The sequence below is a fragment of the Suncus etruscus genome, chromosome 15, assembly GCF_024139225.1.
Source record: "Suncus etruscus isolate mSunEtr1 chromosome 15, mSunEtr1.pri.cur, whole genome shotgun sequence".
NCBI classification, from domain to species: domain Eukaryota; kingdom Metazoa; phylum Chordata; class Mammalia; order Eulipotyphla; family Soricidae; genus Suncus; species Suncus etruscus.
Genome location: NC_064862.1, coordinates 44,302,519 through 44,317,834, shown reverse-complemented (window position 1 = coordinate 44,317,834; position 15,316 = coordinate 44,302,519). Strand labels below are relative to the sequence as shown.

The following is a 15,316-nucleotide window of genomic DNA, read 5'->3' as shown; positions in this document are numbered from 1 at the left end:
TACTTCTCCTTACCTGTATTCTCAAATAAACTTTTTACTTCACTGTTCATTTTCTCCTGATAATCTTTTCTGTGAGGGCAAGTCAAAGAACTCAGAGCCTGGGTAAGATCTAGGACTGAGTTCCCTTTCCTGCAAAGAGCAAGTCCTTGCTCCAAACTGAGTTTACAGCTGCATGAGAAAATGGGTGATAGGAATCATCTGCCACACCACACAAAACAAGTGAACATCAGGCACAACTTGATGGCTGCCTCGTGAAATGGTCAGATGGGACATGCTGTATGTACCGTACAAGGATCAGTGCAGATTTTCTACAGGTGACAAAGATGAGAAGAGCAAAATTGGATCTCTTCCAGAAGCTGCAACTTTTCTCCTCTTCACTTCTCATAAGCCACCCAAGGAACTTTCATTGTCAATAGACTCATTACTTGAGTAACTGTTTAATTTTTTAAATTTTTCTATTGAAGTAAGAAGCTTATACTATTAAATAAGTTTCAGTTATTATTTATTGTACATCAGCATTTGTATCTTCAGAACTGACATATTTTCTCTGGATAAATTTGTATAAAAATACATCAAGTTTAATAACAGAGTTATGAAGAATTTACATGGCAGTTTTTTAAAGGATAACAAATTCAATTTTTAAATTTTCTTATTTAAACTCATGGTTGTCAGGTTATTTGTAATACAGTTGTTTTCTTTCTTTTTTATTGTGACTAAAGTTTATTACACAGAATTATTTACAGTACATAGTGACAATGAATGAAGGACTTTTCCACCACCAATGTTGTCCTCCCTCCACTCCTGTTCCCAGCTTGTCTCCCACATATCCTTCCTTTACCCCCCAGAATCCTAGAGTAACTGGTCTCCACCTTACAGCTTGTTGTAGGTTGGGTATCTAGTCTGTTTGGTGTTCCAGTCTGGTCATTTTTTGTTTACACTACATGTTCATAATACTGGTCCTGGTATCATTCTTTCCTCCCCCCACTCATTTTATGAGGCTGAATGATTCAAGTTATGCTATTCTGTTGGAGATAAAAAGGTTAAGGAAAAGAGAAGAAAAAAATTGGTATCAAAGTGCTAAAATAGAAAGAAAAAAATCACCAAATAATATCCACAAAAGTGAAAAAGAAAGAAAAAAGTGGAAGAAAAAAGAGAAGTGAAATAATATTAAAAAAAAATAAAGCAAAACAAAACCAGAAAAAGTGGTGCAGTGGCAGGGCTTGGTGTTACCACACCATTTATTTTTTTTTTGTATAGCCACAGACAGTTGTTTTCTTTTTATAGTTACGAAGTTGATCGTGATTGAGTTTCAGTCATGCAATGTTAAACACCCTTCATTAGTGCATATTTCCCACACAAATGTCCCAAATTTCCCTCCCACTCTTACCCTACCCTCTCCCATGCCTGCCTCTGGACTGATATTTTTCTTCTCTCTCCCCATTTTTTATTTTTTGGTTTGCAATATTATTACTAAGAATATCATGATTATCTTTTCTCCTTTCAGCAGCCAGTTCTTGTCTAGAGTGATCATTCCCAACTATCATTGTCATAATGGCCCCTTCTCTACCCTTAACTGCACTCCCCTGCTCTTGTGGCATTTTGCACCATGGAAGAATGCAAATTCTTTTTATTTATTTTTATTTTTTTTATTTTGGGCCATACCCGGTGACGCTCAGGATTACTGATAGCTATGTACTCAGAAATCGCTCCTGGCGCGGGGCACCATATCGGATGCTGGGGGATTCAACGGCTGTGAGTCCTGGGTCAGCCGCATGCAAGGCAAACGCCCATCACTTTGGCCCCAGATAGCAATTTCTTAAGTATAATGGTCAAATCGGAGGTTTGTATTCTGAACTATGGGGTCTAGGGGGTCAAAGAGAGGAAAGGAAGTCTCATGTGAAAAAGAGAATATGACTTAACATGCCAAAATCTTGTTCTTTGTTTTCTCTACCTAGAAATAAATCTTTACTGAAAAAGATGATTCTTGAAGAAATAGAAAAAAAAATAAAAAAGAAAAAACAGAGAAATAGAAAAGAAAATAGAAATAAAAAGAAAAAACAGAGAAATAGAAAAGAAAATAGAAATAAAAAAGAAAAAGCAGAGAAGTAGAAAAGAAAAGAATAAAAATTGACCTAATGAAAGACTCAGCAATGGAGATGACACCAGCATGAGAGAATCTGTCAATAGCAACGATGAAAGATGACAAAAGGTGGAGGGAAAGAGAGAAAGACAAAGAGACAGAGAAAGAAAGAGAGAGAAAACACAAAAGGATCATCAAAGGGATGGTAGCGTTTAGAAGAATAGAGAAAAATGGTTTCCAGGAAAGCAATTTCTGACAAGGCTAATGCTAATAAGTTTGAAAGGCAGGCTTAGATTCAACATCTATTATTCATGACTTAGTTTCACAAGAAGTGCCCTCCTGAAGAAGCAGAGAAAAAAAGAGATAAATACCATTCTGGTGCTATTTTCTTCAGCTTCTGTTCCTAGCGACCAACCCTGTGAGGATTCCCTCTTTCCCACCTGAGCAAAGAAAAATAATTTCCTGGTAAAAAGTCACTTGAAAAAGGGAAAATTAAATAGTCTGGAGAAGTGAGAAATGGCCCTCAAGCTTAAGGTCTCAGTGGAGTTCCCTACAAGCACAAATGGGAACAATAATAACAATTTTCTGTGGACTTGCAGATTATGCCTCGGTGTGCCATGATCAGTAAACATAATAAGTGGACATCTTAAGATAAAAATTTCCTGAATAAGAATAATAGTTAAGAACCAGATTTAATTTTTATATGAGGGCAAATGTTGTAGCAAGATGTGAATACTTTTAGTTCCAGGATGGTGTGACAGCTGTTAGAAATACTATCCCTGGGCCCAGAGAGATAGCACAGCGTCGTTTGCCTTGCAAGCAGCCGATCCAGGACCAAAGGTGGTTGGTTCAAATTCCGGTGTCCCATATGGTCCCCCGTGCCTGCCAGGAGCTATTTCTGAGCAGACAGCCAGGAGTAACCCCTGAGCACAGCCGGGTGTGGCCCAAAAACCAAAAAAAAAAAAAAAAAAAAAAAAAAAAGAAATACTATCCCTAAGGGATGCAGGTCAGAAATTCAAGATTCACAGGACAGTTTATAAGTTTCACCTTTACCAGATTCTTCTGGAACTTTTAACAATTAGCCACATTCAGAAACCCTATTTTTCAGGCCAAGAATATTTCTTTCTAATTTCCTCCAAAGTTTGCTGCACTTATGAAAAAGTTAAGCTCACACACATTTTTTATTTAATTTTTTTGTTTGTTTGTTAAGCCACACCTGATAACGCTCAGGGGTTACTCCTGGCTATGTGCTCAGAAATCACTCCTGGCTTGGGGGAACTATATGGGACGTCCATCCTATGCTAGAAAGGGCAAGGTAAATGCCTTACCGATTGCACCACCGCTCTAGCCCCTTTCTCTTTAATTTTATTTATATCTTCTTGATAGAGACTCCCGCCTTTTCATAGAAGCTAGGGACATGAAATACTTTGTTTTATCTCATATTTCTATGTCTTTCTACAAATTGAGAAAAGAAAAAAAGTGGATGGCACATTGATTATTTCAAAATAAAGTCAAATGAGACCTTTGATTTATGAGAAGCTTTTGCCACATTCTAAGAACACAGACTAATGAAAATTCTAATGTCCCAGAATTAGAGTTTTTATATGAAAAACATTTTCTTTATAGAAACCTATGGCTATAGCAGCAAAAACATCCGATCACAGGACTCTATTCTTTGTTATGAGTTCTCATCTTATCATTTGAGATCCTCCTTTCTCTTCCTTAAGCCCCAGACTTCTATTCCATTTCTTAGTTCCTTAGTCACTTCCTTTTAGTCCCATTTATTTTATAATCAATATTCCTGTAGATTCTACAACAGAAGCAATTAATTTAGTTTTACCTACTAATGTAATCTTATATATACTTGATTGCTCAACCAGCCCAAGAAACACTACAGAGGTAGAGAGAAAATTTCTCCTTGCTCCAACTGCAGCCACTTAAAGCAGAGATTATATCCAGATAAGCAGGATAAATGGTTTCTGATTTCCTGATCAGAAACTTTGGTTAACATAGAACCTAGTTATTGTCTTGATCAATAATCAATGTGTTGTACTGGAAAAGATAGACAGCCTTATGGGAGGAGTAAAATCTGATTCATTACTTTTATAGAGATTTTAGGGGACAGAGTATACATATATTAGTATTGTTACCACACCCCCTATTCTTCATGTTACCTTACCTACAAGAAAGACCCTCCCAATTCTGGGAGGGGTCTTGGGGAGGTTACAAAAGGCTTGGCCTAGGGGCAAAAGGGGGATTTGCCTGGATGGAGAAGTAGGATGGAGCGGGAGATGGCTGAGGAACAAGGTACAATGCAGGGCTGAATAGGAATCCAGCGTAAATGGTTATGGTAGGCCACACATGTTAGCCAGGACCTGAATAAGATGATAACTCTTGGAACCTGTCTGTGGATGATTTACTCACTGCTATCCTGAAGCTGCTGCCCCTTCGGCTGGAGGAGGTGGATACATGTGGTCCTGGGCTGGAGGAGAAAGGCCTCCGTTCACCATCCACCACCATCCAAGCCAATTCAAAGGGCCTCTTTTATTATTTAATTCTACAAGTATCACCACTGTAAACATATTCAGACTCTAATGAATTACTTTACTACCAAGATATAATGTATGTATGATGGACACGTATGAAGATGAGTGGCAATCCAAATAGTTTGTGCAAGTATAAATACTCAAATTAATAAAACATAGTGTTCACTTGAATTTAACCCAAAAATCCAGAAATGGGCACATTTCTCTTTTATTCTGTTTTTTGCTAACGCCTTCTACTCTGACTGAAAGCCTCTTGCTCTGCACTATGGAGGAATTACAGGCATTTCAGGGGCAGATGGCCAAAGAGTACCACATAGATTTGGATCCAAGTTAAACTTCTACACGGTCATTTTCTTAACATCACAAGTTTCAACCTCTTTTTCTTCTCCATCAGGTTTGTTAATAAATTCACCTTTTTAAAATAGAATTGAAATAGGATGACTCTACTTATCCCTATAACCAACTTAGGAGATCTGACAGAGTGTTAGGGTTCACAAAACCTTTTCCTAACTACATATAGATTCCCTTTCAGTCAATTGTTGTTGTCACAGTTCTAGAAGGCCTCCACTATCTCAGGTTCTGCTCCGAGCATTGAAAATTCTGCTGACTTCTCATCCAGTTCCCATTACCAAATGCACAACCTGCACTTTGTGGAGGCTGCTGGCTATTCTCTAGTCATGCAGTAGGATTCATGAGAGTGTTACGAGACTGGATTTCCTGTCTTTATCATTGTCATGCTCATGTAAACGCTAGAACTATGGATTTACCTTACATCAAAAACTCAATGAACACCTCTAAAAAGTTTATATTCATTATGGATTTGTGTCTTTCTTAAATGTTACTTTAGACTATATTCTCTTTCTGTCCAAGAACATTACAGAATTTTATTCAGATCATAATCTAATCACTTTAAAATTTGTGAAAAAGGCCGGCTCCCTGTGTGTGACACCAGGCGGGGAAAATCCGCGAAAGTACACTGGCCCAGTGGGACCCAACTGTGAAAAACTGTGAGTGTGACCTGTCTATGTCTGTCTACTGTCCTCTTGCGTGAAACTCTTGCGAGTGGGGCAAAAAGAGGCTCCAGAAACCTCGCTCGCCCAGACGCCATTTTCAGGGAGGGACTACAGAGCATGAAAACCGGCTAAGCTTTGCAAAAGCCGGCTCCCTGTGTGTGACAACAGGCGGGGAAAATCCGCGAAAGTACACCAGCCCAGTGGGGCCCAACTGTGAAAAACTGTGACTGTGACCTGTCTATGTCTGTCTACTGTCCTCTTGCATGAAACTCTTGTGAGTGGGGCAAAAAGAGGCTCCAGTGGAGCACGGCCGCTCCACTTTACTACGTGGCTGTGCACTCTTTCTAAGGAAAGAACTCCATTGCAACAAGAAGGAAAAATCACACTAAGAACGGTGCTATATCACAGAGGCAAACATTTCTCTTCGGACTGTCTTCTCTGTTGCATGCTCGGGCCTAAGATTTGACCCACTGTGAGGCTTCATCCACGGAGGACTCCCCTCCCTTAGAGGCCAGTCAGCCCATCCAGAAAGGGAGGAGCCAGAGGAGTGTGCTGCCTGCATCATATAGACAATGAATACCACCACAACACGTAGAAAAACCCACAATACAAGTGTGACAATGGGGAAACAACGCAGGCCAGCATCAGACATAGAGAATGAAGATGACAATTCTGAGGACCAGATAATGACCAACCAACTAATCAACCTCTCAGATAAGGACTTTAGACTAGCAATATGGAAGATGCTCAACGGACTCCAAGAAACCATGGATCGAGTTGAACAGAACACTAATAAGAACCAAGAAAATATGAAGACAGAAATCACAAAACTCCAAACTGAAATAACATGTCAACTAACAGGACTGAAAAAGTCAGTAAACGAAGTGAATGACAAAATGGATAAACTCTGGGACAGGGTATGAGAAGCTGAGAATAGACTTGGTGCTGTGGAAGATGAGATACATAACAATTCCATACAGCAGGAGAGATTGGACAAAAAACTTAAAGCAAATGAGCAGACAATGGAAAAATTAGTCAAAGAATGGGAACAGATGAAAATAGAAGTCTATGATAAGATCAACAGAAACAACTTAAGAATCATTGGAGTCCCAGAGACCCAGGAAGAAAATTTCCAGGAAGAATCAACGGTCAAGAACATCATTAAAGAGAAACTTCCAGAGCTAAAGAATATATGTGATCAAATCCTGCATGCCCGAAGAGTACCAACCAAAAGAGACCCCAGAAAAACCACCCCAAGACACATCCTAGTCACAATGACAAATCCCACAGATAGAGACAGAATTCTGAAAACAGCAAGATCAAAAGGGGAAATCACGTTCAAGCAAGCTTCCCTGAGATTTACAGCAGACCTGTCACCAGAAACACTCAATGCCAGAAAGCAGTGGTGGGATATTGTGACAAGACTGAATGAAATGAATGCTTCACCCAGAATACTATACCCAGCAAAACTCACTTTCCGGTTTGACGGAAGAATACATGGCTTCACAGACAAAAAACAGCTCAGAAACTTCACAGACACAAAACCAGTCTTAAGAGAAAAACTGAAAGACCTAATCTAAGACAAGACTACCCAAAAGACACACCAAATTTTGAAATAAAGATGGCGTTAAATCCCAGGACAATTCTTTCTCTCAACGTCAATGGACTAAATGCACCAGTTAAGAGACACAGAGTGGCTAAATGGATCAAAAAACTCAATCCAACCTTCTGCTGCCTACAAGAAACACACCTGAATAGTCAGAACAAACATAGACTCAAAATAAAAGGCTGGAGAAAAATTATCCAAGCAAACAACACCCATAAAAAAGCTGGAGTGGCCATACTAATATCAGATAATGCAAACTTTACACTCAGGAAGGTTGTAAGGGACAAAGATGGACATTTTATATTAATCAAGAGGTACGTAAGCAGGAAGAATTCACTCTCCTAAACATATATGCACCGAATGAGGGGCCAGCAAAATATTTAATACAACTGTTGACAAACCTGAAAAATAATATCAACAACAACACAATAATTGTGTGGGACCTTAACACGGCTTTGTCAACACTGGATAGGTCAACCAGACTGAAACCCAACAAGAGTATACTAGACCTGAGGAGAGAAATGGAAGAAAGAGGCCTAGTGGATATATATAGGACACTCCATCCCCAGAAACCTGGATACACATTCTTCTCCAATGTACATGGGACATTCTCCAGGATAGACTACATGCTGGCACATAAAACATACCTCCATAAGATCAAGAGGATAGAAATTTTGCAGACTACCTTCGCTGACCACAAGGCTCTGAAATTATTTGTGAACTCCAAAGGGACTCAGAAGAAACACTTTAACACCTGGAAGTTAAACAGCCTCATGCTCAATAAACAGTGGGTCCGAGATGAAATCAAGGAGGAAATAAAAATTTTCCTGGAAGCAAATGACAATAAAGACACAAACTATCAGAACTTATGGGACACAGCAAAAGCAGTACTGAGAGGAAAATTTATAGCTTTGCAAGCACACATCAGGAAGGAAGAAGGAGCTTACCTGAGTAGCTTAATGACACAGCTAATAGAATTAGAAAATGCTCAACAAAAGGACCCAAGAATAGGAAGACAGAAGGAAATAACAAAGCTGAGAGCAGAAATCAACGAAGTGGAAACTCAAAAACCAATCCGAAAGATCAACGAAAGCAGAAGTTGGTTCTTTGAAAAAATAAACAAGATTGATAGACCACTGGCAAACCTAACAAAGAGAGAGAGAGAGAAACTTGATAACTTGTATCAGGAATAAAAAAGGAGAGATCACTACTGTTATGACAGAGATTCAAAGGGTAATCCGAAACTACTTTGAAAAACTCTACGCCACTAAAAATGAGAAACTGGAAGAAATGGATAAATTCTTGGACTCTTATAATCTTCCACGGTTGAAGGAAGAGGATGTAGCATATCTAAACACCCCCATCACCATTGATGAAATTAAAACAGTAATCAAATGTCTGCCGAAAAACAAAAGCCCAGGTCCAGATGGATTCACTAATGAATTCTATCAAACTTTCCAAGAGGAACTACTGCCAATCTTGGCAAGACTCTTTCATGAAATTGAACAAACAGGAACACTTCCAAATAGCTTTTATGAAGCCAATATCACCTTGATACCTAAACCAGACAGAGACGCTACCAAAAAAAGAAAATTACAGACCAATATCACTGATGAATGCAGATGCAAAGATCCTCAACAAAATCCTGGCAAATAGGATTCAATGCCTCGTTAAAAAGATCATCCACTACGATCAAGTAGGTTTCATCCCAGGAATGCAAGGCTGGTTTAACATCCGTAAATCTATCAACATAATACACAACATCAATAACAAGAAAAATAAAAACCACAGGATCATATCAATAGATGCAGAGAAAGCATTTGATAAGGTCCAACACCCATTCTTGATCAAAACTCTCAGCAAGATGGGAATGGAGGGAACCTTTCTCAATATAGTGAAGGCCATCTACCACAAGCCAGTGGCAAATATTAGCCTCAATGGAGAAAAACTGAAAGCTTTCCCTCTAAATTATGGCACAAGACAAGGCTGTCCTCTCTCACCACTCCTATTCAACATAGCACTGGAAGTACTTGCTATAGCGATTAGGCAAGAAAAGGATATCAAGTGAATCCAGATAGGAAAGGAAGAAGTCAAGCTCTCACTGTTTGCAGATGACATGATACTCTACTTAGAAAACCCTAAAGACTCTATCAAAAAGCTTCTAGAAACAATAGACTCATATAGCAAGGTGGCAGGCTACAAAATTAACACACAAAAATCAATGGCCTTTCTATACACCAATAGTAATAAGGATGAAATGGACATTAAGAAAACAACCCCATTCACAATAGTGCCACACAAAGTCAAATATCTTGGAATCAACTTGACTAAATATGTGAAGGACCTATACAAAGAAAACTATAAAACTCTGCTCCAAGAAATAAGAGAGGACACACGGAAATGGAAACGCATACCCTGCTCATGGATTGGCAGGATTAACATCATCAAAATGGCAATACTCCCCAAGGCATTATACAGATTTAATGCCATCCCTCTAAAGATACCCATGACATTCTTCAAAAAAGTGGATCAGACACTTTTGAAATTCATTTGGAACAATAAACACCCTCGAATAGCTAAAGCAATCATTGGGAAAAAGAATATGGGAGGAATTACTTTCCCCAACTTTAAACTGTACTACAAAGCAACAGTTATCAAAACAGCATGGTATTGGAATAAGGATAGGTCCTCAGATCAGTGGAATAGGCTTGAATACTCAGAAAATGTTCCCCAGACATACAACCACCTAATTTTTGATAAAGGAGCAGGAAATCCTAAATGGAGCAGGGAAAGCCTCTTCAACAAGTGGTGTTGGCACAATTGGATAGCCACTTGCAAAAAATTGAACTTAGACCCCCAGCTAACATCTTGTACGAAGGTAAAATCCAAATGGATTAAAGACCTTGATATCAGCCCCAAAACCATAAGATATATAGAACAGCACATAGGCAAACACTCCAGGACATTACAGGCATTTTCAAGGAGGAAACTGCACTCTCCAAGCAAGTGAAAGCAGAGATTAACAGATGGGAATATATTAAGCTGAGAAGCTTCTGCACCTCAAAGGAAATAGTTCCCAGGATACAAGAGCCACCCACTGAGTGGGAGAAACTATTCATCCAATACCCATCAGATAATGGGCTAATCTCCAAAATATACAAGGCACTGACAGAACTTTACAAGAAAAAAACATCTAACCCCATCAAAAAATGGGGAGAAGAAATGAACAGACACTTTGACAAAGAAGAAATACACATGGCCAAAAGACACATGAAAAAATGTTCCACATCACTAATCATCAGGGAGATGCAAATCAAAACAATGATGAGATACCACCTCACACCCCAGAGAATGGCACACATCACAAAGAATGAGAATAAACAGTGTTGGCGGGGATGTGGAGAGAAAGGAACTTTATCCACTGCTGGTGGGAATGCCGTCTAGTTCAACCTTTATGGAAAGCGATATGGAGATTCCTCCAAAAACTGGAAATCGAGCTCCCATACGATCCAGCTATACCACTCCTAGGAATATACCCTAGGAACACAAAAATACAATACAAAAACCCCTTCCTTACACCTATATTCATTGCAGCACTATTTACCATAGCAAGACTCTGGAAACAACCAAGATGCCCTTCAACAGACGAATGGCTAAAGAAACTGTGGTACATATACACAATGGAATATTATGCAGCTGTCAGGAGAGATGAAGTCATGAAATTTTCCTATACATGGATGTACACGGAATCTATTATGCTGAGTGAAATAAGTCAGAGAGCGAGAGAAAAACGCAAAATGGCCTCACTCATCTGTGGGTTTAAAGAAAAATGAAAGACACCCTTGTAATAATAATTTTCAGACACAAAAGAGAAAAGAGCTGGAAGTTCCAGCTCACCTCAGGAAGCTCACCACAAAGAGTGATGAGTTTAGTTAGGGAAATAACTACATTTTGAACTGTCCTAATAATGAGAATGTCTGAGGAAAATGGAGAGCCTGTCTAGAGTACAGGCAGGGGTCGGGTGGGGCGAAGGGAGACTTGGGACATTGGTGATGGGAATGTTGCACTGGTGATGGGTGGTGTTCTTTACATGACTGAAACCCAAACACAATCATGTAAGTAATTAAGGTGTTTAAATAAATTAAAAAAATTGTATGTAATTACTCCTTCTTTGGGTAATTTTTTAATTCCTCTTTACCAACTCATTTCAAGAACAAGTGTACTGACCAATGAACATTGTACTGGGCAGCACTGAGAAATGTTTGGAAATGGCAATAAACCTGTTATACTGAAGTGTACCATGTTCTTCTCTTGTCATTTGTCAATTCTTACATCCAAAAGCAACTCTAGGCCAGGATCTATATCAGGATGTCATATTTGGCACAGCATAAGTCAAAACTCAGAGATAGATTTTGGTAAATGAATATGTGCAAAAGCAAAAGCAGTGAGTGGGATCTTAAAGTTGATGATCTGGCCTGAGCTCTTTAACTTTAACTTTAACTGAGCCATTAACTTTTTGTATAATCTGTAGTCTCAATTTGCTGGTTGACTGGATTCTTTAACTTTCATGTCAGTGAGTATCTTGAAATTAGGTTTTAATATCATGTTCAATTCTCCTCTATCTTTGTACCAGTTAATATGTTAACTCACAAATTACCTGTACAACATACCATATATACTTGAGTATAAGCTGACCCAAGTATAAGCCGACCTCCCCTAATTTTACCCCGAAAACTGGGAAAACTTAGTGACTTGAGTATAAGCCAAGGTAGAAAGAGCAGCAGCCACTGGCAAATTTCAAAAAAAAAACTATATACACAAAACAATTACAATAATTGAGGAATCAGTAGGTTAAATGTTTTTCAATATTTATTGTTAAAGAAAAACTGTAAACTGGCAACAATAACTTTAAAACTTTAAATAAAGTTCAGAAAAGTGCAGCTTAACGGATAATCAAGCAAAATCATAAATGTTAAAATCCTTCAAAACTAGATTCCTCCTCATCAACATGTATGTTCAAACAGTGCTTCGGCTGTTTCTGATGTGAGGATATTAGCATAGACATTGTCATCCTCAATGAGTTATCAGATATCATCATCACTGCTGTCAGTCTCATACAAAGCACAGAATATTGTGGGTTAAATAGTTCAGTGGCATACAGTTCAGTTCAGCTCAGCTGCGACTTGTGGACTCCTCCAGCAGACAGCAGAATATGACTGGAGAGTATGTACATTTGATTTGGTGCGTGTGTACCCAAGTATAAGCTGAGTTAGGGTTTTTTCGGCACAAATTTTGTGCCAGATAAACTCAGCTTATACTCAAGTATATAGGTAAGTCTCTGTTGGAGCAGTGAAAAGGGAGTGCTCATAAACAAGATCAAAATATTTAGACCATGAAGTCAGAAGCAAAACAATAGAAAATAGAAGCTCCCAATATAATTATAGAATAAAACAAAAATGGCATAATGCTAGCATTTATTTAGAGTCATTTTGATCTAACATTTTCCCCACTTTTAGTACCTTTGGAAATTGCTACAGTAGCAATAGTTTTCATCTTTCAAAAACAAGTTTATATATAAAGCTTACCACAGAGTGGTAAGTTCAATTAGAGAAATAATTACACTGACAAGTATCATGACAATGGTAATGAATGAAAGAAATATAATGCCTGTCTTGAATACGGGCAGGAGGTGCGAGAGAAGAGAAATAGGGGGCATTGGTGGTGAGAATGTTGCACTGGTGAAGGGGGTATTCTTTTTTACAACTAAAACCTAACTACAAAGATATTTGTAATCATGGTGCTTAAATAAACATATGAACTACAAAATAAAGTAAAAAGTAAACTTAAGTTCTCTCATTATAGTAGCATTTATATTTACATACCTTGATGACATTTGACAAGTGAGCTACTTATATTTTAAATTTCTTAAAAGAAATAATAACACATAGGGCTGGAGCAATAGAAAAGCAGATAGGGCGCTTGCCTTGCATGCGCTCGACCTGAGTTTGGTCACTGGCATCCCACATGGCCCCCGGAGCATGCCAGAAAGGTGTCCTGAGCAAAGCTAGGAATAACCCCTGAGCATAGCCGGGTGTGTTTAAAAAAAAAAAAGACAAAAAAAAAAAAAAAAGAAATAATAACACTTCGGTGCACTAAGGAAGTCCTAATATTCAAGGCATTAAAATACTTTATGAAAGTTATTTTTTTAATTCTTCATGTTCAATACACAGTGTAAATTAACTCCAAAATAACTTCATTTTTTGGGGGGGTCACACCCGGCTGTGCTCAGGGGTTACCCCTAGCTCTGCACTCAGAAATCACTCCTGGCAGGCTTGGGGACCATAGGAGATGCTGGGATTTGAATCACTGTCTGTCCTGGATTGGCTGTGTGCAAGGCAAATGCCCTACCACTATGCTATCTCACCAGCCAAGAACTTCATTCTTTTTTTTTTAATTATAAATTTTTATTTTGACCATATTGCCTTACATATCTTTCACAGTAATATTTTAGGTACATATTAATATAGAATTAGGGGAATTCCCATCACCAAATTTGCCCTCCCTCCACCCTAGTTCCCACCCTGCATCCCATATTCTCCACCCTCACCCTCGGGCTGCTAGAATAAGTGGTCCCCTCTGTGTTTAGCTTACTACTTAGTGATCATACATCTGTTTGGTCCTGGTACTCTCCCTTACTTCCCCCTCTATTTGAGAGGCGGAACTAAATAGTTCAAGTTATGTGGCTTTGTTTGAAGAAAAGAAAAGCAATAAAATGGGGTAAAAATCAAAAAAGCCGAAAATGGGCAGAGTCCTTCTAGAGGCTCTCAACCTCAGTTTGAGAGAGAAAAGGAAACAAGGAATTGAAACATCACAACAATACAAAAAGAAGTATCAAATAAGATATCCAGTGAGCACTACAACAATAAAGACAAGCGCCACATAATAGCTATAGTCCTGAGATATAAACATGGCAGAGCAAAAAAGGAAAAAGAAGGGGCCAGTGAGGTGGCGCTAGCCAAGGAAGGACCGTGGTTTGATCCCCGGCGTCCCATATGGTCCCCCCAAGCCAGGGGCAATTTCTGAGCGTTTAGCCAGGAGTAACCCCTGAGCATCAAACGGGTGTGCCCCCCCCCCAAAAAAAGAAAGAAAAGAAAAAAGAAAAAAAGAAAGAAAAAAATGGAAACACCAACACACCAACTTCAATATCCACATCAAGACAAAGAAGTAAAAAAAAAAGTAAATAAATAAATAGATAAATGAATAAAAAAGATTATTTTGTGCTTTTTTTTTCCCTGCATAGGCACAGTAAATAATGGGGACATTAGAGAGGGAATTCCCTTGGCCTAAGAAATACAGGGTTTCTCCACCCTTGAAGTATATTGTCATAGGATTAACTATAGACCTCTTGCATATTCATTTACTCTTCCCTCAGTGCCTTTGTGCTGTATGGAAGACTTCTCCTCCTTCATGGGTGATAAAAATAACTTCATTCTTATTTTATTTGAGAAATTATTAATGATCCAAAGAGCGAACCTAAAAAAGCTAACTACAGAGATAGTTATTAAACTTCAGACTTTGGATGATCCTACCGGTGTTCAAAACATTGGGAATAAGGTTTTTTAAACAAAGTAAGCATGATAAACTGTTCTCTGTCATTGTAACTGAAAAAAAGCAGGATTTATCCAAGAGAAAATGTGAATATTAAATTTTACTCAACCAAAAAGGGAGGAATTCATCTAAACTAGTAAAGCTTTTTGTGCAATTCTCCTAAAACTGACACTTTTATTTTAACTTAACAGCAGAGAATTACTAGCAATAATGAAATGATAATAGAACGGTCTGAACCTACTGGAATGAGTCTCATGAATCTGCAAATCCAATTTGAACTTGAAAAACATTTATATAATCATTTTATTCGGTATCTCCATGGTGTGAGAAAGATTGAGCAAGAGAATGTTCTTAATACCACAGTCTTTTGAGTCTTAGATACAATCTTTGAAATTCTCGGTCTTTGGAATGATACTGGCCCTAACAAGAGTGAAAAAATCACCAAGTGTGGTACAAGGACAAT

At 38.4% G+C, this 15,316-nt stretch overlaps 1 pseudogene; it reads left to right on the top strand.

The window, feature by feature from the left end:
- The first annotated feature begins 256 nt into the window (after positions 1-256).
- The window catches only part of LOC126029831 (eukaryotic translation initiation factor 4B-like), a 31,419-nt pseudogene continuing 16,359 nt past the window's right edge, over positions 257-15,316 (top strand).